Source organism: Pseudophryne corroboree, chromosome 8 (assembly GCF_028390025.1).
Source record: "Pseudophryne corroboree isolate aPseCor3 chromosome 8, aPseCor3.hap2, whole genome shotgun sequence".
NCBI lineage: Eukaryota > Metazoa > Chordata > Amphibia > Anura > Myobatrachidae > Pseudophryne > Pseudophryne corroboree.
The window spans coordinates 228,274,273-228,301,430 of NC_086451.1; positions in this window are offsets into that span (position 1 = coordinate 228,274,273).

A 27,158-nucleotide genomic window follows, 5' to 3' on the forward strand; every position below is an offset into this window, starting at 1 on the left:
GCAGGAGTGCCACTGCCAGTGTGACTAGTGACCAGTGACCTGACCACCAGTATATATAATATTAGTAGTATACTATCTCTTTATCAACCAGTCTATATTAGCAGCAGACACAGTACAGTGCGGTAGTTCACGGCTGTGGCTACCTCTGTGTCGGCACTCGGCAGCCCGTCCATAATTGTATATACCACCTAACCGTGGTTTTTTTTTCTTTCTTTATAGTCATACTAGTTACGAGTATACTATCTCTTTATCAACCAGTCTATATTAGCAGCAGACACAGTACAGTGCGGTAGTTCACGGCTGTGGCTACCTCTGTGTCGGCACTCGGCAGCCCGTCCATAATTGTATATACCACCTAACCGTGGTTTTTTTTTCTTTCTTTATACATACATACTAGTTACGAGTATACTATCTCTTTATCAACCAGTCTATATATTAGCAGCAGACACAGTACAGTGCAGTAGTTCACGGCTGTGGCTACCTCTGTGTCGGCACTCGGCAGCCCGTCCATAATTGTATATACCACCTAACCGTGGTTTTTTTTTCTTTCTTTATACATACATACTAGTTACGAGTATACTATCTCTTTATCAACCAGTCTATATTAGCAGCAGACACAGTACAGTGCGGTAGTTCACGGCTGTGGCTACCTCTGTGTCGGCACTCGGCAGCCCGTCCATAATTGTATATACCACCTAACCGTGGTTTTTCTTTCTTTCTTTATACATACATACTAGTTACGAGTATACTATCTCTTTATCAACCAGTCTATATATTAGCAGCAGACACAGTACAGTGCGGTAGTTCACGGCTGTGGCTACCTCTGTTTCGGCACTCGGCAGCCCGTCCATAATTGTATATACCACCTAACCGTGGTTTTTTTTTCTTTCTTTATACATACATACTAGTTACGAGTATACTATCTCTTTATCAACCAGTCTATATATTAGCAGCAGACACAGTACAGTGCGGTAGTTCACGGCTGTGGCTACCTCTGTGTCGGCACTCGGCAGCCCGTCCATAATTGTATATACCACCTAACCGTGGTTTTTTTTCCTTTCTTTATACATACATACTAGTTACGAGTATACTATCTCTTTATCAACCAGTCTATATTAGCAGCAGACACAGTACAGTGCGGTAGTTCACGGCTGTGGCTACCTCTGTGTCGGCACTCGGCAGCCCGTCCATAATTGTATATACCACCTAACCGTGGTTTTTTTTTTCTTTCTTTATACATACATACTAGTTACGAGTATACTATCTCTTTATCAACCAGTCTATATATTAGCAGCAGACACAGTACAGTGCGGTAGTTCACGGCTGTGGCTACCTCTGTGTCGGCACTCGGCAGCCCGTCCATAATTGTATATACCACCTAACCGTGGTTTTTCTTTCTTTCTTTATACATACATACTAGTTACGAGTATACTATCTCTTTATCAACCAGTCTATATTAGCAGCAGACACAGTACAGTACGGTAGTTCACGGCTGTGGCTACCTCTGTGTCTGCACTCGGCAGGCAGTCCATAATTGTATACTAGTATCCATCTCCATTGTTTACCTGAGGTGCCTTTTAGTTGTGCCTATTAAAATATGGAGAACAAAAATGTTGAGGTTCCAAAATTAGGGAAAGATCAAGATCCACTTCCACCTCGTGCTGAAGCTGCTGCCACTAGTCATGGCCGAGACGATGAAATGCCAGCAACGTCGTCTGCCAAGGCCGATGCCCAATGGCATAGTACAGAGCATGTCAAATCCAAAACACCAAATATCAGAAAAAAAAGGACTCCAAAACCTAAAATAAAATTGTCGGAGGAGAAGCGTAAACTTGCCAATATGCCATTTACGACACGGAGTGGCAAGGAACGGCTGAGGCCCTGGCCTATGTTCATGGCTAGTGGTTCAGCTTCACATGAGGATGGAAGCACTCAGCCTCTCGCTAGAAAAATGAAAAGACTCAAGCTGGCAAAAGCAGCACAGCAAAGAACTGTGCATTCTTCGAAATCCCAAATCCACAAGGAGAGTCCAATTGTGTCGGTTGCGATGCCTGACCTTCCCAACACTGGACGTGAAGAGCATGCGCCTTCCACCATTTGCACGCCCCCTGCAAGTGCTGGAAGGAGCACCCGCAGTCCAGTTCCTGATAGTCAGATTGAAGATGTCAGTGTTGAAGTACACCAGGATGAGGAGGATATGGGTGTTGCTGGCGCTGGGGAGGAAATTGACCAGGAGGATTCTGATGGTGAGGTGGTTTGTTTAAGTCAGGCACCCGGGGAGACACCTGTTGTCCGTGGGAGGAATATGGCCGTTGACATGCCAGGTGAAAATACCAAAAAAATCAGCTCTTCGGTGTGGAGGTATTTCACCAGAAATGCGGACAACAGGTGTCAAGCCGTGTGTTCCCTTTGTCAAGCTGTAATAAGTAGGGGTAAGGACGTTAACCACCTCGGAACATCCTCCCTTATACGTCACCTGCAGCGCATTCATAATAAGTCAGTGACAAGTTCAAAAACTTTGGGTGACAGCGGAAGCAGTCCACTGACCAGTAATCCCTTCCTCTTGTAACCAAGCTCACGCAAACCACCCCACCAACTCCCTCAGTGTCAATTTCCTCCTTCCCCAGGAATGCCAATAGTCCTGCAGGCCATGTCACTGGCAATTCTGACGAGTCCTCTCCTGCCTGGGATTCCTCCGATGCATCCTTGCGTGTAACGCCTACTGCTGCTGGCGCTGCAGTTGTTGCCGCTGGGAGTCGATGGTCATCCCAGAGGGGAAGTCGTAAGCCCACTTGTACTACTTCCAGTAAGCAATTGACTGTTCAACAGTCCTTTGCGAGGAAGATGAAATATCACAGCAGTCATCCTACTGCAAAGCGGATAACTGAGGCCTTGACAACTATGTTGGTGTTAGACGTGCGTCCGGTATCCGCCGTTAGTTCACAGGGAACTAGACAATTTATTGAGGCAGTGTGCCCCCGTTACCAAATACCATCTAGGTTCCACTTCTCTAGGCAGGCGATACCGAGAATGTACACGGACGTCAGAAAAAGACTCACCAGTGTCCTAAAAAATGCAGTTGTACCCAATGTCCACTTAACCACGGACATGTGGACAAGTGGAGCAGGGCAGGGTCAGGACTATATGACTGTGACAGCCCACTGGGTAGATGTATGGACTCCCGCCGCAAGAACAGCAGCGGCGGCACCAGTAGCAGCATCTCGCAAACGCCAACTCTTTCCTAGGCAGGCTACGCTTTGTATCACCGCTTTCCAGAATACGCACACAGCTGAAAACCTCTTACGGCAACTGAGGAAGATCATCGCGGAATGGCTTACCCCAATTGGACTCTCCTGTGGATTTGTGGCATCGGACAACGCCAGCAATATTGTGTGTGCATTAAATATGGGCAAATTCCAGCACGTCCCATGTTTTGCACATACCTTGAATTTGGTGGTGCAGAATTTTTTAAAAAACGACAGGGGCGTGCAAGAGATGCTGTCGGTGGCCAGAAGAATTGCGGGACACTTTCGGCGTACAGGCACCACGTACAGAAGACTGGAGCACCACCAAAAACTACTGAACCTGCCCTGCCATCATCTGAAGCAAGAAGTGGTAACGAGGTGGAATTCAACCCTCTATATGCTTCAGAGGTTGGAGGAGCAGCAAAAGGCCATTCAAGCCTATACAATTGAGCACGATATAGTAGGTGGAATGCACCTGTCTCAAGCGCAGTGGAGAATGATTTCAACGTTGTGCAAGGTTCTGATGCCCTTTGAACTTGCCACACGTGAAGTCAGTTCAGACACTGCCAGCCTGAGTCAGGTCATTCCCCTCATCAGGCTTTTGCAGAAGAAGCTGGAGACATTGAAGGAGGAGCTAACACGGAGCGATTCCGCTAGGCATGTGGGACTTGTGGATGGAGCCCTTAATTCGCTTAACAAGGATTCACGGGTGGTCAATCTGTTGAAATCAGAGCACTACATTTTGGCCACCGTGCTCGATCCTAGATTTAAAGCCTACCTTGGATCTCTCTTTCCGGCAGACACAAGTCTGCTGGGGTTGAAAGACCTGCTGGTGACAAAATTGTCAAGTCAAGCGGAACGCGACCTGTCAACATCTCCTCCTTCACATTCTCCCGCAACTGGGGGTGCGAGGAAAAGGCTCAGAATTCCGAGCCCACCCGCTGGCGGTGATGCAGGGCAGTCTGGAGCGACTGCTGATGCTGACATCTGGTCCGGACTGAAGGACCTGATAACGATTACGGACATGTCGTCTACTGTCACTGCATATGATTCTCTCAACATTGATAGAATGGTGGAGGATTATATGAGTGACCGCATCCAAGTAGGCACGTCACACAGTCCGTACTTATACTGGCAGGAAAAAGAGGCAATTTGGAGGCCCTTGCACAAACTGGCTTTATTCTACCTAAGTTGCCCTCCCACAAGTGTGTACTCCGAAAGAGTGTTTAGTGCCGCCGCTCACCTTGTCAGCAATCGGCGTACGAGGTTACATCCAGAAAATGTGGAGAAGATGATGTTCATTAAAATGAATTATAATCAATTCCTCCGCGGAGACATTGACCAGCAGCAATTGCCTCCACAAAGTACACAGGGAGCTGAGATGGTGGATTCCAGTGGGGACGAATTGATAATCTGTGAGGAGGGGGATGTACACGGTGATATATCGGAGGGTGATGATGAGGTGGACATCTTGCCTCTGTAGAGCCAGTTTGTGCAAGGAGAGATTAATTGCTTCTTTTTTGGGGGGGTCCAAACCAACCCGTCATATCAGTCACAGTCGTGTGGCAGACCCTGTCACTGAAATGATGGGTTGGTTAAAGTGTGCATGTCCTGTTTTGTTTATACAACATAAGGGTGGGTGGGAGGGCCCAAGGACAATTCCATCTTGCACCTATTTTTTCTTTTCTTTTTCTTTGCATCATGTGCTGATTGGGGAGGGTTTTTTGGAAGGGACATCCTGCGTGACACTGCAGTGCCACTCCTAAATGGGCCCGGTGTTTGTGTCGGCCACTAGGGTCGCTAATCTTACTCACACAGTCAGCTACCTCATTGCGCCTCTTTTTTTCTTTGCGTCATGTGCTGTTTGGGGAGGGTTTTTTGGAAGGGACATCCTGCGTGACACTGCAGTGCCACTCCTAGATGGGCCCGGTGTTTGTGTCGGCCACTAGGGTCGCTAATCTTACTCACTCAGCTACCTCATTGCGCCTCTTTTTTTCTTTGCGTCATGTGCTGTTTGGGGAGGGTTTTTTGGAAGGGACATCCTGCGTGACACTGCAGTGCCACTCCTAGATGGGCCCGGTGTTTGTGTCGGCCACTAGGGTCGCTAATCTTACTCACACAGCTACCTCATTGCGCCTCTTTTTTTCTTTGCGTCATGTGCTGTTTGGGGAGGGTTTTTTGGAAGGGCCATCCTGCGTGACACTGCAGTGCCACTCCTAGATGGGCCCGGTGTTTGTGTCGGCCACTAGGGTCGCTAATCTTACTCACACAGCTACCTCATTGCGCCTCTTTTTTTCTTTGCGTCATGTGCTGTTTGGGGAGGGTTTTTTGGATGGGACATCCTGCGTGACACTGCAGTGCCACTCCTAGATGGGCCCGGTGTTTGTGTCGGCCACTAGGGTCGCTTATCTTACTCACACAGCGACCTCGGTGCAAATTTTAGGACTAAAAATAATATTGTGAGGTATGAGGTATTCAGAATAGACTGAAAATGAGTGTAAATTATGGTTTTTGAGGTTAATAATACTTTGGGATCAAAATGACCCCCAAATTCTATGATTTAAGCTGTTTTTTAGTGTTTTTTGAAAAAAACACCCGAATCCAAAACACACCCGAATCCGACAAAAAAAATTCGGTGAGGTTTTGCCAAAACGCGTTCGAACCCAAAACACGGCCGCGGAACCGAACCCAAAACCAAAACACAAAACCCGAAAAATTTCAGGCGCTCATCTCTATAGTATACTGGTGGTCACTGTGTCAGCAAACTGCAAAACTAAAATGCACCACAGGTATAGAATGTAGATGGATAGTATACTTAATGAATGACGACACAGAGGTAGGTACAGCAGTTGCCTTCCGTACTGCTATATATAGTATACTGGTGGTCACTGTGTCAGCAAACTGCAAAACTAAAATGCACCACAGGTATAGAATGTAGATGGATAGTATACTTAATGAATGACGACACAGAGGTAGGTACAGCAGTTGCCTTCCGTACTGCTATATATAGTATACTGGTGGTCACTGTCAGCAAACTGCAAAACTAAAATGCACCACAGGTATAGAATGTAGATGGATAGTATACTTAATGACGACACAGAGGTAGGTACAGCAGTGGCCTACTGTACCGTAATGCTATATATTATATACTGGTGGTCACTGGTCAGCAAAACTCTGCACTGTACTCCTCCTATATAATATTATACTGGTGGTCCACAGTCCCCACAATAAAGCAGCACACTGAGCACAGATATGGAGTGTTTTTCAGGCAGACAACGTATACTGGTGGTCACTGTCAGCAAAACTCTGCACTGTACTCCTCCTATATAATACAGCTGCTCCCCAGTCCCCACAATTAAACAGTGTGAGCACAGATATATGCAGCACACTGTGAGCACTGTACTCCTCCTATATTATACAGCTGCTCCCCAGCCCTCCCCACAATTAAGCAATAGTGCACAGCACAATCAAGTTCAAAAATAACGGAGAGGACGCCAGCCACGTCCTCTCCCTAACATTTCCAATGCACAAGTGAAATTGGCGGCGACGCGCGGCTGCTTATATAGAATCCGAATCTCGCGAGAATCCGACAGCGGGATGATGACGTTCGGGCATGCTCGGGTTACCCGAGCCATACGGGAGAATCCGAGTATGGCTCGGACCCGTGTAAAAAGGGTGAAGTTCGGGGGGGGGGGGGGGGTTCGATTTCCGAGAAACCGAACCCGCTCATCAATAGTAGTATCCTGCAAATCCGTCAGTCCAGTGACCAGTCACAGTAGTGTCCTCTTCTGCCATATGTCCATTGGTGCTTTATAGGGTGCTGTGATGTGCTACATCAATCCAGTCACAGTGGAAGTGTCCTGTGCTGCCATATGTCCAGTGCTGCTGTGTAATATATGTCCCTTTCAGTGTTGCTGTGTTGTCCTGCATCAGACCAGTGGTAGTATCCTGTGCATCAGTCAGTCCAGTGACCAGTCACAGTGGTGTCCTTTGCTGCCATATGTTCATTGCTGCTCTATAGGGTGCCGTGTTGTGCTGCATCATTTCAGTGGTGGTGTATTGTGCTGCATCAGTCCAGTCACAGTGATGGTGTCCTCTGCTGCCATATGTCCAGTGCTGCTAAATAATATGTCCCTTACAGTGTTGCTGTGTTGTCCTGCATCAGTTCAGTGGTGGTGTACTGTGCATCAGTCAGTCCAGTGACCGGTCACAGTGGTGTCCTCTGTTGCCATATGTCCAGTGCTGCTGTATAATAACAAGACCCTTATAGTGTTGCTGTGTTGTCCTGCATCAGACCAATGGTAGTATCCTGTGCGTCAGCCAGTCCAGTGACCAGTCACAGTGGTGTCCTCTACTGCCATATGTCCAGTGCTGCTGTATAATATGTCCCTTACAGTGTTGCTGTGTTGTCCTGCATCAGACCAGTGGTATTGTCCTGTACATCAGTCAGTCCAGTGACTGGTCACAGTGGTGTATCCTGCTGCCATATGTCCAGTGCTGCTGTATAATAACAATACCTTTACAGTGTTGCTGTGTTGTCCTGCATCAGACCAGTGGTAGTGCCCTGTGCATTAGTCAGTACAGTGACCGGTCACAGTGGTGTCCTCTGCTGCCATATGTCCAGTGCTGCTATATAATAACAAGTCACTTACAGTGTTGCTGTGTTGTCCTGCATCAGACGAGTGGTAGTGTCCTGTGCATCAGCCAGTCCAGTGACAAGTCACAGTGTTGTCCTCTGCTGCCATATGTCCATTGCTGCTGTATAAGTCCAGTCCCTTACAGTGTTACTGTGTTGTCCTTCATCAGACCAGTGGTAGTGTCCTGTGCATCAGTCAGTCCAGTGACCAGTCACAGTGGTGTCCTATGCTGCCATATGTCCAGTGCTGCTGTATAATAAGTCCCTTACAGTGTTGCTGTGTTGTCCTGCATCAGACCAGAGGTAGTGTCCTGTGAATCCGTCAGTCCAGTAACCAGTCACAGTGGTGTCCTCTTCTGCCAAATGTCCATTGCTGCTTCATATGGTGCTGTGATGTGCTGCATCAATCCAGTCACAGTGGAGGTGTCCTGTGCTGCCGTATATGTCCCTTTCAGTGTTGCTGTGTTGTCCTGCATTAGACCAGTGGTAGTGTACTGTTCATCAGTCAGTCCAGTGACCAGTCACATTGATGTCCTCTGCTGCCATATGTCCAGTGCTGCTGTATAATAAGTCCCTTACAGTGTTGCTGTGTTGTCCTAACCCTATGTGCGTAAAACTTACCTTGGATCATGTACATCCTTGATAATGGGCAATTACACTGATCTTAATGAATATCTTAATAAAATTATGTTTTATCAGCATTTTGTATAATTAATTTGATAATCACTATAAGTGATTACAATTAGATAAGAGTGCGCCCACACAAGAGCCTTCTATTTTCTCCCCTTCTTTACATACGTTTTTTCTGGCTCTGGGCGCACCACCAAGCTGGACACAGAACTTAGGATTTATAAATATAATTGTCCAATTTTGGTTTCTCCTGATTAAATGTGTATCATCTATATGACCAGTGCCGGGTCGCTCCCCTTTTTTGCTCTTGTCCTGCATCAAACCAGAGGTAGTGTCCTGTGAATCCGTCAGTCCAGTGACCAGTCACAGTGGTGTCCTCTGCTGCCATATGTCCAGTGCTACTCTATAGGGTGCTGTGTTGTGCTGCATCATTTCAGTGGTGGTGTATTGTGCTGCATCAGTCCAGTCATAGTGATGGTGTCCTCTGCTGCCATATGTCCAGTGCTGCTAAATAATATGTCCCTTACAGTGTTGCTGTGTTGTCCTGCATCAGACCAGTGGTGGTGTCCTGTGCATCAGTCAGTCCAATGACCGGTCACAGTGGTGTCCTCTGCTGCCATATGTCCAGTGCTGCTGTATAATAACTAGAGATGAGCGGGTTCGGTTTCTCTGAATCCGAACCCGCCAGAACTTCATGTTTTTTTTCACGGGTCCGAGCGACTCGGATCTTCCCGCCTTGCTCGGTTAACCCGAGCGCGCCCCGAACGTCATCATGACGCTGTCGGATTCTCGCGAGGCTCGGATTCTATCGCGAGACTCGGATTCTATATAAGGAGCCGCGCGTCGCCGCCATTTTCACACGTGCATTGAGATTGATAGGGAGAGGACGTGGCTGGCGTCCTCTCCGTTTAGAATTAGAATAGATTAGAGAGACACTTGATTTACTAATTTTGGGGAGCATTAGGAGTACTCAGTAGTGTACAGTGCAGAGTTTTGCTGATAGTGACCAGTGACCACCACTTTTATTTATAATCCGTTCTCTGCCTGAAAAAAGCGATACACAGCACACAGTGACTCAGTCACATACCATATCTGTGTGCACTGCTCAGGCTCAGGCCAGTGTGCTGCATCATCTATTATCTATATATAATATTATATATATCTGTCTGACTGCTCAGCTCACACAGCTTATAATTGTGGGGGAGACTGGGGAGCACTACTGCAGTGCCAGTTATAGGTTATAGCAGGAGCCAGGAGTACATAATATATTATATAGTGAGTGACCACCAGACACACAGTGCAGTTTATTTAATATATCCGTTCTCTGCCTGAAAAAAGCGATACACACAGTGACTCAGTCAGTCACATACCATATCTGTGTGCACTGCTCAGGCTCAGGCCAGTGTGCTGCATCATCTATATATATATTATATATCTGTCTGACTGCTCAGCTCACACAGCTTATAATTGTGGGGGAGACTGGGGAGCACTACTGCAGTGCCAGTTATAGGTTATAGCAGGAGCCAGGAGTACATAATATTATATTAAAATTAAACAGTGCACACTTTTGCTGCAGGAGTGCCACTGCCAGTGTGACTAGTGACCAGTGACCTGACCACCAGTATATAATATTAGTAGTATACTATCTCTTTATCAACCAGTCTATATTAGCAGCAGACACAGTACAGTGCGGTAGTTCACGGCTGTGGCTACCTCTGTGTCGGCACTCGGCAGCCCGTCCATAATTGTATATACCACCTAACCGTGGTTTTTTTTTCTTTCTTTATACATACATACTAGTTACGAGTATACTATCTCTTTATCAACCAGTCTATATATTAGCAGCAGACACAGTACAGTGCGGTAGTTCACGGCTGTGGCTACCTCTGTGTCGGCACTCGGCAGCCCGTCCATAATTGTATATACCACCTAACCGTGGTTTTTTTTTCTTTCTTTATACATACATACTAGTTACGAGTATACTATCTCTTTATCAACCAGTCTATATATTAGCAGCAGACACAGTACAGTGCGGTAGTTCACGGCTGTGGCTACCTCTGTGTCGGCACTCGGCAGCCCGTCCATAATTGTATATACCACCTAACCGTGGTTTTTTTTTCTTTCTTTATACATACATACTAGTTATGAGTATACTATCTCTTTATCAACCAGTCTATATATTAGCAGCAGACACAGTACAGTGCGGTAGTTCACGGCTGTGGCTACCTCTGTGTCGGCACTCGGCAGCCCGTCCATAATTGTATATACCACCTAACCGTGGTTTTTTTTTCTTTCTTTATACATACATACTAGTTACGAGTATACTATCTCTTTATCAACCAGTCTATATATTAGCAGCAGACACAGTACAGTGCGGTAGTTCACGGCTGTGGCTACCTCTGTGTCGGCACTCGGCAGCCCGTCCATAATTGTATACTAGTATCCAATCCATCCATCTCCATTGTTTACCTGAGGTGCCTTTTAGTTGTGCCTATTAAAATATGGAGAACAAAAATGTTGAGGTTCCAAAATTAGGGAAAGATCAAGATCCACTTCCACCTCGTGCTGAAGCTGCTGCCACTAGTCATGGCCGAGACGATGAAATGCCAGCAACGTCGTCTGCCAAGGCCGATGCCCAATGGCATAGTACAGAGCATGTCAAAACCAAAACACCAAATATCAGTAAAAAAAGGACTCCAAAACCTAAAATAAAATTGTCGGAGGAGAAGCGTAAACTTGCCAATATGCCATTTACCACACGGAGTGGCAAGGAACGGCTGAGGCCCTGGCCTATGTTCATGGCTAGTGGTTCAGCTTCACATGAGGATGGAAGCACTCAGCCTCTCGCTAGAAAACTGAAAAGACTCAAGCTGGCAAAAGCACCGCAAAGAACTGTGCGTTCTTTGAAATCCCAAATCCACAAGGAGAGTCCAATTGTGTCGGTTGCGATGCCTGACCTTCCCAACACTGGACGTGAAGAGCATGCGCCTTCCACCATTTGCACGCCCCCTGCAAGTGCTGGAAGGAGCACCCGCAGTCCAGTTCCTGATAGTCAGATTGAAGATGTCAGTGTTGAAGTACACCAGGATGAGGAGGATATGGGTGTTGCTGGCGCTGGGGAGGAAATTGACCAGGAGGATTCTGATGGTGAGGTGGTTTGTTTAAGTCAGGCACCCGGGGAGACACCTGTTGTCCGTGGGAGGAATATGGCCGTTGACATGCCAGGTGAAAATACCAAAAAAATAAGCTCTTCGGTGTGGAGGTATTTCACCAGAAATGCGGACAACAGGTGTCAAGCCGTGTGTTCCCTTTGTCAAGCTGTAATAAGTAGGGGTAAGGACGTTAACCACCTCGGAACATCCTCCCTTATACGTCACCTGCAGCGCATTCATAATAAGTCAGTGACAAGTTCAAAAACTTTGGGTGACAGCGGAAGCAGTCCACTGACCAGTAAATCCCTTCCTCTTGTAACCAAGCTCACGCAAACCACCCCACCAACTCCCTCAGTGTCAATTTCCTCCTTCCCCAGGAATGCCAATAGTCCTGCAGGCCATGTCACTGGCAATTCTGACGAGTCCTCTCCTGCCTGGGATTCCTCCGATGCATCCTTGCGTGTAACGCCTACTGCTGCTGGCGCTGCTGTTGTTGCCGCTGGGAGTCGATGGTCATCCCAGAGGGGAAGTCGTAAGCCCACTTGTACTACTTCCAGTAAGCAATTGACTGTTCAACAGTCCTTTGCGAGGAAGATGAAATATCACAGCAGTCATCCTACTGCAAAGCGGATAACTGAGTCCTTGACAACTATGTTGGTGTTAGACGTGCGTCCGGTATCCGCCGTTAGTTCACAGGGAACTAGACAATTTATTGAGGCAGTGTGCCCCCGTTACCAAATACCATCTAGGTTCCACTTCTCTAGGCAGGCGATACCGAGAATGTACACGGACGTCAGAAAAAGACTCACCAGTGTCCTAAAAAATGCAGTTGTACCCAATGTCCACTTAACCACGGACATGTGGACAAGTGGAGCAGGGCAGGGTCAGGACTATATGACTGTGACAGCCCACTGGGTAGATGTATGGACTCCCGCCGCAAGAACAGCAGCGGCGGCACCAGTAGCAGAATCTCGCAAACGCCAACTCTTTCCTAGGCAGGCTACGCTTTGTATCACCGCTTTCCAGAATACGCACACAGCTGAAAACCTCTTACGGCAACTGAGGAAGATCATCGCGGAATGGCTTACCCCAATTGGACTCTCCTGTGGATTTGTGGCATCGGACAACGCCAGCAATATTGTGTGTGCATTAAATATGGGCAAATTCCAGCACGTCCCATGTTTTGCACATACCTTGAATTTGGTGGTGCAGAATTTTTTAAAAAACGACAGGGGCGTGCAAGAGATGCTGTCGGTGGCCAGAAAAATTGCGGGACACTTTCGGCGTACAGGCACCACGTACAGAAGACTGGAGCACCACCAAAAACTACTGAACCTGCCCTGCCATCATCTGAAGCAAGAAGTGGTAACGAGGTGGAATTCAACCCTCTATATGCTTCAGAGGTTGGAGGAGCAGCAAAAGGCCATTCAAGCCTATACAATTGAGCACGATATAGGAGATGGAATGCACCTGTCTCAAGTGCAGTGGAGAATGATTTCAACGTTGTGCAAGGTTCTGATGCCCTTTGAACTTGCCACACGTGAAGTCAGTTCAGACACTGCCAGCCTGAGTCAGGTCATTCCCCTCATCAGGCTTTTGCAGAAGAAGCTGGAGGCATTGAAGAAGGAGCTAAAAGGGAGCGATTCCGCTAGGCATGTGGGACTTGTGGATGCAGCCCTTAATTCGCTTAACAAGGATTCACGGGTGGTCAATCTGTTGAAATCAGAGCACTACATTTTGGCCACCGTGCTCGATCCTAGATTTAAAGCCTACCTTGGATCTCTCTTTCCGGCAGACACAGGTCTGCTGGGGTTGAAAGACCTGCTGGTGACAAAATTGTCAAGTCAAGCGGAACGCGACCTGTCAACATCTCCTCCTTCACATTCTCCCGCAACTGGGGGTGCGAGGAAAAGGCTCAGAATTCCGAGCCCACCCGCTGGCTTTGATGCAGGGCAGTCTGGAGCGACTGCTGATGCTGACATCTGGTCCGGACTGAAGGACCTGACAACGATTACGGACATGTCGTCTACTGTCACTGCATATGATTCTCTCAACATTGATAGAATGGTGGAGGATTATATGAGTGACCGCATCCAAGTAGGCACGTCACACAGTCCGTACTTATACTGGCAGGAAAAAGAGGCAATTTGGAGGCCCTTGCACAAACTGGCTTTATTCTACCTAAGTTGCCCTCCCACAAGTGTGTACTCCGAAAGAGTGTTTAGTGCCGCCGCTCACCTTGTCAGCAATCGGCGTACGAGGTTACATCCAGAAAATGTGGAGAAGATGATGTTCATTAAAATGAATTATAATCAATTCCTCCGCGGAGACATTGACCAGCAGCAATTGCCTCCACAAAGTACACAGGGAGCTGAGATGGTGGATTCCAGTGGGGACGAATTGATAATCTGTGAGGAGGGGGATGTACACGGTGATATATCGGAGGGTGAAGATGAGGTGGACATCTTGCCTCTGTAGAGCCAGTTTGTGCAAGGAGAGATTAATTGCTTCTTTTTTGGGGGGGGTCCAAACAAACCCGTCATATCAGTCACAGTCGTGTGGCAGACCCTGTCACTGAAATGATGGGTTGGTTAAAGTGTGCATGTCCTGTTTTGTTTATACAACATAAGGGTGGGTGGGAGGGCCCAAGGACAATTCCATCTTGCACCTCTTTTTTATTTTCTTTTTCTTTGCATCATGTGCTGATTGGGGAGGTTTTTTTTGGAAGGGACATCCTGCGTGACACTGCAGTGCCACTCCTAGATGGGCCCGGTGTTTGTGTCGGCCACTAGGGTCGCTAATCTTACTCACACAGTCAGCTACCTCATTGCGCCTCTTTTTTTCTTTGCGTCATGTGCTGTTTGGGGAGGGTTTTTTGGAAGGGACATCCTGCGTGACACTGCAGTGCCACTCCTAGATGGGCCCGGTGTTTGTGTCGGCCACTAGGGTCGCTAATCTTACTCACACAGCTACCTCATTGCGCCTCTTTTTTTCTTTGCGTCATGTGCTGTTTGGGGAGGGTTTTTTGGAAGGGACATCCTGCGTGACACTGCAGTGCCACTCCTAGATGGGCCCGGTGTTTGTGTCGGCCACTAGGGTCGCTAATCTTACTCACACAGCTACCTCATTGCGCCTCTTTTTTTCTTTGCGTCATGTGCTGTTTGGGGAGGGTTTTTTGGAAGGGACATCCTGCGTGACACTGCAGTGCCAGTCCTAGATGGGCCCGGTGTTTGTGTCGGCCACTAGGGTCGCTAATCTTACTCACACAGCTACCTCATTGCGCCTCTTTTTTTCTTTGCGTCATGTGCTGTTTGGGGAGGGTTTTTTGGAAGGGCCATCCTGCGTGACACTGCAGTGCCACTCCTAGATGGGCCCGGTGTTTGTGTCGGCCACTAGGGTCGCTAATCTTACTCACACAGCTACCTCATTGCGCCTCTTTTTTTCTTTGCGTCATGTGCTGTTTGGGGAGGGTTTTTTGGAAGGGACATCCTGCGTGACACTGCAGTGCCACTCCTAGATGGGCCCGGTGTTTGTGTCGGCCACTAGGGTCGCTAATCTTACTCACACAGCTACCTCATTGCGCCTCTTTTTTTCTTTGCGTCATGTGCTGTTTGGGGAGGGTTTTTTGGAAGGGACATCCTGCGTGACACTGCAGTGCCACTCCTAGATGGGCCCGGTGTTTGTGTCGGCCACTAGGGTCGCTTATCTTACTCACACAGCGACCTCGGTGCAAATTTTAGGACTAAAAATAATATTGTGAGGTGTGAGGTATTCAGAATAGACTGAAAATGAGTGTAAATTATGGTTTTTGAGGTTAATAATACTTTGGGATCAAAATGACCCCCAAATTCTATGATTTAAGCTGTTTTTTAGTGATTTTTGAAAAAAACACCCGAATCCAAAACACACCCGAATCCGACAAAAAAAATTCGGTGAAGTTTTGCCAAAACGCGGTCGAACCCAAAACACGGCCGCGGAACCGAACCCAAAACCAAAACACAAAACCCGAAAAATTTCAGGCGCTCATCTCTAATAATAACAAGTCCCTTACAGTGTGGCTGTGTTGTCCTGCATCAGACCAGTGGTAGTGTCCTGTGCATTAGTCAGTCCAGTGACCAGTCACAGTGGTGTCCTCTGCTGCCATATGTCCATTGCTGCTGTATAATAACAAGCCCCTTACAGTGTTGCTGTGTTGTCCTGCATCAGACCAATGGTAGTGTCCTGTGCATCAGTCAGTTCAGTAACAAGTCAAAGTGGTGTCCTCTGCTGCCATATGTCCATTGCTGCTGTATAATACGTCCCTTACAGTGTTACTGTGTTGTCCTTTGTCAGACCAGTGGTAGTGTCCTGTGCTTCAGTCAGTCCAGTGACCAGTCACAGTGGTGTCCTCTGCTGCCATATGTCCAGTGCTGCTGTATAATAAGTCCCTTACAGTGTTGCTGTGTTGTCCTGCATCAGACCAGTGGTAGTGTCCTGTGAATCAGTCAGTCCAGTGACAAGTCACAGTGGTGTCCTCTGCTGCCATATGTCTAGTGCTGCTTTATAGGTTGCTGTGTTGTGCTGCATCATTTCAGTGGTGGTGTATTATGCTGCATCAGTCCAGTCACAGTGGTGGTGTCCTCTACTGCCATATGTCCAGTGCTGCTGTATAATATGTCCCCTACGGTGTTGCTGTGTTGTCCTGCATCAGACCAGTGGTAGTGTTCTGTGCATCAGTCAGTCCAGTGACCGGTCACAGTGGTGTCCTCTGCTGCCATATGTCCAGTGCTGCTGTATAATAACAAGTCCCTTTCAGTGTTGCTGTGTTGTCCTGCATCAGACCAATGGTAGTTTCTTGTGCATCAGTCAGTCCAGTGACAAGTCACAGTGGTGTCCTCTGCTGCCATATGTCCATTGCTGCCGTATAATAAGTCCCGTACAGTGTTACTGTGTTGTCCTTCATCAGACCAGTGGTAGTGTCCTGTGCATCAGTCAGTCCAGTGACCAGTAACAGTGGTGTCCTATGCTGCCATATGTCCAGTGCTGCTGTATAATAAGTCCCTTACAGTGTTGCTGTGTTGTCCTGCATCAGACCAGAGGTAGTGTCCTGCGAATCCGTCAGTCCAGTGACCAGTCACAGTGGTGTCCTCTTCTGCCATATGTCCATTGCTGCTTTATAGGGTGCTGTGATGTGCTGCATCAATCCAGTCACAGTGGAGGTGTCCTATGCTGCCATATGTCCAGTGCTGCTGTATAATATGTCCCTTTCAGTGTTGCTGTGTTGTCCTGCATCAAACCAGTGGTAGTATCCTGTGCATCAGTCAGTCCAGTGACCAGTCACAGTGGTGTCCTCTGCTGCCATTTGTCCATTGCTGCTCTATAGGGTGCTATGTTGTGCTGCATCATTTCAGTGGTGGTATTGTGCTGCATCATTTCAGTGGTGGTGTATTGTGCTGCATCAGTCCAGTAACAGTGATGGTGTCCTCTGCTGCCATATGTTCAGTGCTGCTAAATAATATGTCCCTTATAGTGTTGCTGTGTTGTCCTGCATCAGACCAGTGGTGGTGTCCTGTGCATCAGTCAGTCCAGTGACCGGTCACAGTGGTGTCCTCTGCTGCCATATGTCTAGTGCTGCTGTATAATAACAAGACCCTTACAGTGTTGCAGAGTTGTCCACAATCAGACAAGTGGTAGTGTCCTGTGCATCAGTAAGTCAAGTGACCAGTCACAGTGGTGTCCTCTGCTGCCATATGTTCATTGCTGCTTTATAGGGTGCTGTGTTGTGCTGCATCAATCCAGTCACAGTGGTGGTGTCCGCTGCTGCCATATGTCCAGTGCTGCTGTATAATAACAAGACCCTTACAGTGTTGCTGTGTTGTCCTGCATCAGACCAATGGTAGTGTACTGTGCATCAGCCAGTCCAGTGACAACTCACAGTGTTGTCCTCTGCTGCCATATGTCCTTTGCTGCTGTATAAGTCCAGTCCCTTTCAGTGTTACTGTGTTGTCCTTCATCAGACCAGTGGTAGTGTCCTGTTCATCAGTCAGTCCAGTGACCAGTCACAGTGGTGTCCTCTGCTGCCATATGTCCAGTGCTGCTGTATAATAACAAGCCCCTTACAGTGTTGCTGTGTAGTCCTGCATCAGACCAATGATAGTGTCCTGTGCATCAGGCAGTCCAGTAACAAGTCACAGTGGTGTCCTCTGCTGTCGTATGTCCATTGCTGCTATATAATAAGTCCCTTACAGTGTTACTGTGTTGTCCTTCATCAGACCAGTGGTAGTGTCCTGTGCATCAGTCAGTCCAGTGACCAGTCACAGTGGTGTCCTATGCTGCCATATGTCCAGTGCTGCTGTATAATAAGACCCTTACAGTGTTGCTGTGTTGTCCTGCATCAGACCAGAGATAGTGTCCGGTGAATCCGTCAGTCCAGTGACCAGTCACAGTGGTGTCCTCTTCTGCCATATGTCCATTGCTGCTTTATACGGTGCTGTGATGTGCTGCATCAATGCAGTCACAGTGGAGGTGTACTGTGCTGCCATATGTCCAGTGCTGCTGTGTAATATGTCCCTTTCAGTGTTGCTGTGTTGTCCTGCATCAGACCAGTGATAGTATCCTGTGCATCAGTCAGTCCAGTGACCAGACACAGTGGTGTCCTCTGCTGCCATATGTCCATTGCTGCTCTATAGGGTGCTGTGTTGTGCTGCATCATTTCAGTGGTGGTGTATTGTGCTGCATCTGTCCAGTCACAGTGATGGTGTCCTCTGCTGCCATATGTCCAGTGCTGCTACATAATATGTCCCTTATAGTGTTGCTGTGTTGTCCTGCATCAGACCAGTGGTGGTGTCCTGTGCAACAGTCAGTCCAGCGACCGGTCACAGTGGTGTCCTCTGCTGCCATATGTCCATTGCTGCTGTATAATAACAAGACCCTTACAGTGTTGCTGTGTTGTCCTGCATCAGACCAATGGTAGTGTCCTGTGCATCAGTAAGTCAAGTGACCAGTCACAGTGGTGTCCTCTGCTGCCATATGTTCATTGCTGCTTTATAGGGTGCTGTGTTGTGTTGCATCAATCCAGTCACAGTGGTGGTGTCCGCTGCTGCCATATGTCCAGTGCTGCTGTATAATAACAACACCCTTACAGTGTTGCTGTGTTGTGCTGCATCAGACCAGTGGTAGTGTCCTGTGCATCAGTCGGTCCAGTGATCAGTCACAGTGGTGTCCTCTGCTACCATATGTCCAGTGCTGCTGTATAATAACAAGTCACTTACAGTGTTGCTGTGTTGTCCTGCATCAGACCAATGGTAGTGTCCTGTGCATCAGCCAGTCCAGTGACAAGTCACAGTGTTGTCCTCTGCTGCCATATGTCCATTGCTGCTGTATAAGTCCAGTCCCTTACAGCGTTACTGTGTTGTCCTTCATCTGACCAGTGGTAGTTTCCTGTGCATCAGTCAGTCCATTGAAAAGTCACAGTGGTGTCCTCTGCTGCCATATGTCCAGTGCTGCTGTATAATAAGTCCCTTACAGTGTTGCTGTGTTGTCCTGCATCAGACCAGTGGTAGTGTCCTGTGAATCAGTCAGTCCAGTGACCAGTCACAGTGGTGTCCTCTGTTGCCATATGTCCAGTGCTGCTTTATAGGGTGCTGTGTTGTGCTGCATCATTTCAGTGGTGGTGTATTGTGCTGCATTAGTCCAGTCACAGTGGTGCTGTCCTCTACTGCCATATGTCCAGTGCTGCTGTATAATATGTCCCCTACGGTGTTGCTGTGTTGTCCTGCATCAGACCAGTGGTAGTGTTCTGTGCATCAGTCAGTCCAGTGACCGGTCACAGTGGTGTCCTCTGCTGCCATATGTCCAGTGCTGCTCTATAATAACAAGTCCCTTTCAGTGTTGCTGTGTTGTCCTGCATCAGACCGATGGTAGTTTCCTGTGCATCAGTCCGTCCAGTGACAAGTCACAGTGGTGTCCTCTGCTGCCGTATGTCCATTGCTGCTGTATAATAAGTCCCGTACAGTGTTATTGTGTTGTCCTTCATCAGACCAGTGGTAGTGTCCTGTGCATCAGTCAGTCCAGTGACCAGTAACAGTGGTGTCCTATGCTGCCATATGTCCAGTGCTGCTGTATAATAAGTCCCTTACAGTGTTGCTGTGTTGTCCTGCATCAGACCAGAGGTAGTATCCTGCGAATCCGTCAGTCCAGTGACCAGTCACAGTGGTGTCCTCTTCTGCCATATGTCCATTGGTGCTTTATAGGGTGCTGTGTTGTGCTGCATCAATCCAGTCACAGTGGTGGTGTCTGCTGCTACCATATGTCCAGTGCTGCTGTATAATAACAAGACCCTTACAGTGTTGCTGTGTTGTGCTGCATCAGACCAGTGGTAGTGTCCTGTGCATCAGTCGGTCCAGTGATCAGTCACAGTGGTGTCCTCTGCTACCATATGTCCAGTGCTGCTGTATAATAACAAGTCATTAACAGTGTTGCTGTGTTGTCATTCATCAGACCAATGGTAGTGTCCTGTGCATCAGCCAGTCCAGTGACAAGTCACAGTGTTGTCCTCTGCTGCCATATGTCCATTGCTGCTGTATAAGTCCAGTCCCTTACAGTGTTACTGTGTTGTCCTTCATCAGACCAGTGGTAGTGTCCTGTGCATCAGTCAGTCCAGTGACAAGTCACAGTGGTGTCCTATGCTGCCATATGTCCAGTGCTGCTGTATAATAAGTCCCTTTCAGTGTTGCTGTGTTGTCCTGCATCAGACCAGAGGTAGTGTCCTGTGAATCCATCAGTCCAGTGACCAGTCACAGTGGTGTCCTCTTCTGCCATATGTCCATTGCTGCTTTATATGGTGCTGTGATGTGCTGCATCAATCCAGTCACAGTGGAGGTGTCCTGTGCTGCCATATAATATGTCCCTTTCAGTGTTGCTGTGTTGTCCTGCATCAGACCAGTGGTAGTATCCTGTGCATCAGTCAGTCCAGTGACCAGTCACAGTGGTGTCCTCTGCTGCCATATTTCCAGTGCTGCTCTATAGCGTGCTGTGTTGTGCTGCATCATTTCAGTGGTGGTGTATTGTGCTGCATCAGTCCAGTCACAGTGATGGTGTCCTCTGCTGCCATATGTCCAGTGCTGCTAAATAATATGTCCCTTACAGTGTTGCTGTGTTGTCCTGCATCAGACCAGTGGTGGTGTCCTGTGCATCAGTCAGTCCAGTGACCGGTCACAGTGGTGTCCTCTGCTGCCATATGTCCAGTGCTGCTGTATAATAACAAGTCCCTTACAGTGTTGCTGTGTTGTCCTGCATCAGACCAATGGTAATGTCCTGTGCAGGGCCGGTTCTGGCGCTCTGTGCGCCCCGGGCGGCAATAGAGGTCGTGGCTTCGTACAGGGGGCGTGGTCATTTACGCCCCCTGTACAGACTGAAATGATGTGCGGTGCGCGATGACGTCATCGCGCACCGCACAGCAAAGGTCCTCTCCACGAAGGTAAACTAGACGCGTACATGTCTAGTTTCCCTTCACAGTGGCAGCGGGGGGGGGCAGCGGCCAGTGGCAGCAAGGGGCAGCGGGCAGCGGGGGGCACACTGCAGCAGCGGATCTTGCCCTGGTGCGGCACCCTCCGGAAGGCACCCTGCGCCCTCCGGAAGGCGGCGCCCCGGGCAAAAGTCCTGCTTGTCCGTGGCAAGAACCGCTACTGGTCCTGTGCATCAGTAAGTCAAGTGACTAGTCACAGTGGTGTCCTCTGCTGCCATATGTTCATTGCTGTGTTGTGCTGCATCAATCCAGTCACAGTGGTGGTGTCCGCTGCTGCCATATGTCCAGTGCTACTGTATAATAAGTCCCTTACAGTGTTGCTGTGTTGTGCTGCATCAGACCAGTGGTAGTGTCCTGTGCATCAGCCAGTCCAGTGACAAGTCACAGTGGTGTCCTCTGCTGCCATATGTCCTTTGCTGCTTTATAATAAGTCCCTTACAGTGTTACTGTGTTGTCCTTCATCAGACCAGTGGTAGTGTCCTGTGCATCAGTCAGTCCAGTGACCAGTCACAGTGGTGTCCTATGCTGCCATATGTCCAGTGCTGCTGTATAATAAGTCCCTTACAGTGTTGCTGTGTTGTCCTGCATCAGACCAGAGGTAGTGTCCTGCGAATCCGTCAGTCCAGTGACCAGTCACAGTGGTGTCCTCTTCTGCCATATGTCCATTGCTGCTTTATACGGTGCTGTGATGTGCTGCATCAATGCAGTCACAGTGGAGGTGTACTGTGCTGCCATATGTCCAGTGCTGCTGTGTAATATGTCCCTTTCAGTGTTGCTGTGTTGTCCTGCATCAGACCAGTGGTAGTATCCTGTGCATCAGTCAGTCCAGTGACCAGACACAGTGGTGTCCTCTGCTGCCATATGTCCAGTGCTGCTGTATAATAACAAGACCCTTACAGTGTTGCTGTGTTGTCCTGCATCAGACCAATGGTAGTGTCCTGTGCATCAGTAAGTCAATTGACCAGTCACAGTGGTGTCCTCTGCTGCCATATGTTCATTGCTGCTTTATAGGGTGCTGTGTTGTGCTGCATCAATGCAGTCACAGTGGAGGTGTACTGTGCTGCCATATGTCCAGTGCTGCTGTGTAATATGTCCCTTTCAGTGTTGCTGTGTTGTCCTGCATCAGACCAGTGGTAGTATCCTGTGCATCAGTCAGTCCAGTGACCAGACACAGTGGTGTCCTCTGCTGCCATATGTCCAGTGCTTCTGTATAATAACAAGACCCTTACAGTGTTGCTGTGTTGTCCTGCATCAGACCAATGGTAGTGTCCTGTGCATCAGTAAGTCAATTGACCAGTCACAGTGGTGTCCTCTGCTGCCATGTGTTCATTGCTGCTTTATAGGGTGCTGTGTTGTGCTGCATCAATCCAGTCACAGTGGTGGTGTCCGCTGCTGCCATATGTCCAGTGCTGCTGTATAATAACAAGACCCTTACAGTGTTGCTGTGTTGTGCTGCATCAGACCAGTGGTGTCCTCTGCTGCCATATGTCCAGTGCTGCTGTCTAATAACAAGTCACTTACAGTGTTGCTGTGTTGTCCTGCATCAGACCAATGGTAGTGTCCTGTGAATCAGTCAGTCCAGTGACCAGTCACAGTGGTGTCCTCTGTTGCCATATGTCCAGTGCTGCTTTATAGGGTGCTGTGTTGTGCTGCATCATTTCAGTGGTGGTGTATTGTGCTGCATCAGTCCAGTCACAGTGGTGGTGTCCTCTATTGCCATATGTCCAGTGCTGCTGTATAATATGTCCCCTACGGTGTTGCTGTGTTGTCCTGCATCAGACCAGTGGTAGTGTTCTGTGCATCAGTCAGTCCAGTGACCGGTCACAGTGGTGTCCCTGCTGCCATATGTCCAGTGCTGCTGTATAATAACAAGTCCCTTTCAGTGTTGCTGTGTTATCCTGCATCAGACCAATGGTAGTTTCCTGTGCATCAGTCTGTCCAGTGACAAGTCACAGTGGTGTCCTCTGCTGCCGTATGTCCATTGCTGCTGTATAATAAGTCCCGTACATTGTTACTGTGTTGTCCTTCATCAGACCAGTGGTAGTGTCCTGTGCATCAGTCAGTCCACTGACCAGTCACAGTGGTGTCCTATGCTGCCATATGTCCAGTGCTGCTGTATAATAAGTCCCTTACAGTGTTGCTGTGTTGTCCTGCATCAGACCAGAGGTAGTGTCCTGCGAATCCGTCAGTCCAGTGATCAGTCACAGTGGTGTACTCTGCTACCATATGTCTAGTGCTGCTGTATAATAACAAGTCACTTACAGTGTTGCTGTGTTGTCCTGCATCAGACCAATGGTAGTGTCCTGTGCATCAGCCAGTCCAGTGACAAGTCACAGTGTTGTCCTCTGCTGCCATATGTCCACTGCTGCTGTATAAGTCCATTCCCTTACAGTGTTACTGTGTTGTCCTTCATCAGACCAGTGGTAGTGTCCTGTGCATCAGTCAGTCCAGTGACCAGTCACAGTGGTGTTCTATGCTGCCATATGTCCAGTGCTGCTGTATAATAAGTAGAGATGAGCGCCGGAAATTTTTCGGGTTTTGTGTTTTGGTTTTGGGTTCGGTTCCGCGGCCGTGTTTTGGGTTCGACCGCGTTTTGGCAAAACCTCACCGAATTTTTTTTGTCGGATTCGGGTGTGTTTTGGATTCGGGTGTTTTTTTAAAAAAACCCTAAAAAACAGCTTAAATCATAGAATTTGGGGGTAATTTTGATCCCAAAGTATTATTAACCTCAAAAAACATAATTTACACTCATTTTCAGCCTATTCTGAACACATCACACCTCACAATATTATTTTTAGTCCTAAAATTTGCACCGAGGTCGCTGTGTGAGTAAGATAAGCGACCCTAGTGGCCGACACAAACACCGGGCCCATCTAGGAGTGGCACTGCAGTGTCACGCAGGATGGCCCTTCCAAAAAACCCTCCCCAAACAGCACATGACGCAAAGAAAAAAAGAGGCGCAATGAGGTAGCTGACTGTGTGAGTAAGATTAGCGACCCTAGTGGCCGACACAAACACCGGGCCCATCTAGGAGTGGCACTGCAGTGTCACGCAGGATGTCCCTTCCAAAAAACCCTCCCCAAACAGCACATGACGCAAAGAAAAAAAGAGGCGCACCCTTCCGCTGTCACCCAAAGTTTTTGAACTTGTCACTGACTTATTATGAATGCGCTGCAGGTGACGTATAAGGGAGGATGTTCCGAGGTGGTTAACGTCCTTACCCCTACTTATTACAGCTTGACAAAGGGAACACACGGCTTGACACCTGTTGTCCGCATTTCTGGTGAAATACCTCCACACCGAAGAGCTGATTTTTTTGGTATTTTCACCTGGCATGTCAACGGCCATATTCCTCCCACGGACAACAGGTGTCTCCCCGGGTGCCTGACTTAAACAAACCACCTCACCATCAGAATCCTCCTGGTCAATTTCCTCCCCAGCGCCAGCAACACCCATATCCTCCTCATCCTGGTGTACTTCAACACTGACATCTTCAATCTGACTATCAGGAACTGGACTGCGGGTGCTCCTTCCAGCACTTGCAGGGGGCATGCAAATAGTGGAAGGCGCATGCTCTTCACGTCCAGTGTTGGGAAGGTCAGGCATCGCAAACGACACAATTGGACTCTCCTTGTGGATTTGGGATTTCAAAGAACGCACAGTTCTTTGCGGTGCTTTTGCCAGCTTGAGTCTTTTCAGTTTTCTAGCGAGAGGCTGAGTGCTTCCATCCTCATGTGAAGCTGAACCACTAGCCATGAACATAGGCCAGGGCCTCAGCCGTTCCTTGCCACTCCGTGTGGTAAATGGCATATTGGCAAGTTTACGCTTCTCCTCCGACAATTTTATTTTAGGTTTTGGAGTCCTTTTTTTTCTGATATTTGGTGTTTTGGATTTGACATGCTCTGTACTATGACATTGGGCATCGGCCTTGGCAGACGACGTTGCTGGCATTTCATCGTCTCGGCCATGACTAGTGGCAGCAGCTTCAGCACGAGGTGGAAGTGGATCTTGATCTTTCCCTAATTTTGGAACCTCAACTTTTTTGTTCTCCATATTTTATAGGCAGAACTAAAAGGCACCTCAGGTAAACAATGGAGATGGATGGATTGGATACTAGTATACAATTATGGACGGACTGCCACGGTTAGGTGGTATAAAAAAACCACGGTTAGGTGGTATATATTATAATAATAATACAATTATGGATGGACGGACTGCCTGCCGACTGCCGACACAGAGGTAGCCACAGCCGTGAACTACCGCACTGTACACTGGTTGATAAAGAGATAGTAGTATACTCGTAACAACTAGTATGACACTATGACGACGGTATAAAGAATGAAAAAAAAACCACGGTTAGGTGGTATATATTATAATAATAATACAATTATGGATGGACGGACTGCCTGCCGACTGCCGACACAGAGGTAGCCACAGCCGTGAACTACCGCACTGTACACTGGTTGATAAAGAGATAGTAGTATACTCGTAACAACTAGTATGACACTATGACGACGGTATAAAGAATGAAAAAAAAACCACGGTTAGGTGGTATATATTATAATAATAATACAATTATGGATGGACGGACTGCCTGCCGACTGCCGACACAGAGGTAGCCACAGCCGTGAACTACCGCACTGTACACTGGTTGATAAAGAGATAGTAGTATACTCGTAACAACTAGTATGACACTATGACGGTATAAAGAATGAAAAAAAAACCACGGTTAGGTGGTAGGTATATAATAATAAATAATACAATTCTGGTCGGACGGACTGCCTGCCGTGTGCCGACACAGAGGTAGCCACAGCCGTGAACTACCGCACTGTACACTGGTTGATAAAGAGATAGTAGTATACTCGTAACAATTAGGATGACACTATGACGGTATAAAGAATGAAAAAAAAACCACGGTTAGGTGGTAGGTATATAATAATAAATAATACAATTCTGGTCGGACGGACTGCCTGCCGTGTGCCGACACAGAGGTAGCCACAGCCGTGAACTACCGCACTGTACTGTGTCTGCTGCTAATATAGACTGGTTGATATTTAAAGAGATATTAGTAGTATACAACAATACTATACTGGTGGTCAGGCACTGGTCACCACTCCTGCAGCAAAAGTGTGCACTGTTAATTAATATAATTGTACTCCTGGCTCCTGCTAACAACCTGCAGTGCTCCCCAGTCTCCCCCACAATTAATTATAAGCTTTTAATTTATACATTGATGACTGTGCAGCACACTGGGCTGAGCTGAGTGCACACAGACTGAGTCACACTGTGTGACTGACTGTGCTGTGTATCGTTTTTTTTTTCAGGCAGAGAACGGATATAGCAGAGAGAAGTGAACGGATATATTATATTAAATAAAAGTTAACTAGCAACTGCACTGGTCACTGACTGTGGTAAACTAACTCTGTCTGCGACTCTGCACAATCTCTCTCTATCTAATCTATCTATCTCTATTCTAATGGAGAGGACGCCAGACACGTCCTCTCCCTATCAATCTCAATGCACGAGTGAAAATGGCGGCGACGCGCGGCTCCTTATATAGAATCCGAGTCTCGCGATAGAATCCGAGCCTCGCGAGAATCCGACAGCGTCATGATGACGTTCGGGCGCGCTCGGGTTAACCGAGCAAGGCGGGAAGATCCGAGTCGCTCGGACCCGTGGAAAAAAAAGTGAAGTTCGTGCGGGTTCGGATTCAAAGAAACCGAACCCGCTCATCTCTAATAATAAGTCCCTTTCAGTGTTGCTGTGTTGTCCTGCATCAGACCAGAGGTAGTGTCCTGTGAATCCGTCAGTCCAGTGACCAGTCACAGTGGTGTCCTCTTCTGCCATATGTCCATTGCTGCTTTATATGGTGCTGTGATGTGCTGCATCAATCCAGTCACAGTGGAGGTGTCCTGTGCTGCCGTATAATATGTCCCTTTCAGTGTTGCTGTGTTGTCCTGCATCAGACCAGTGGTAGTATCCTGTGCATC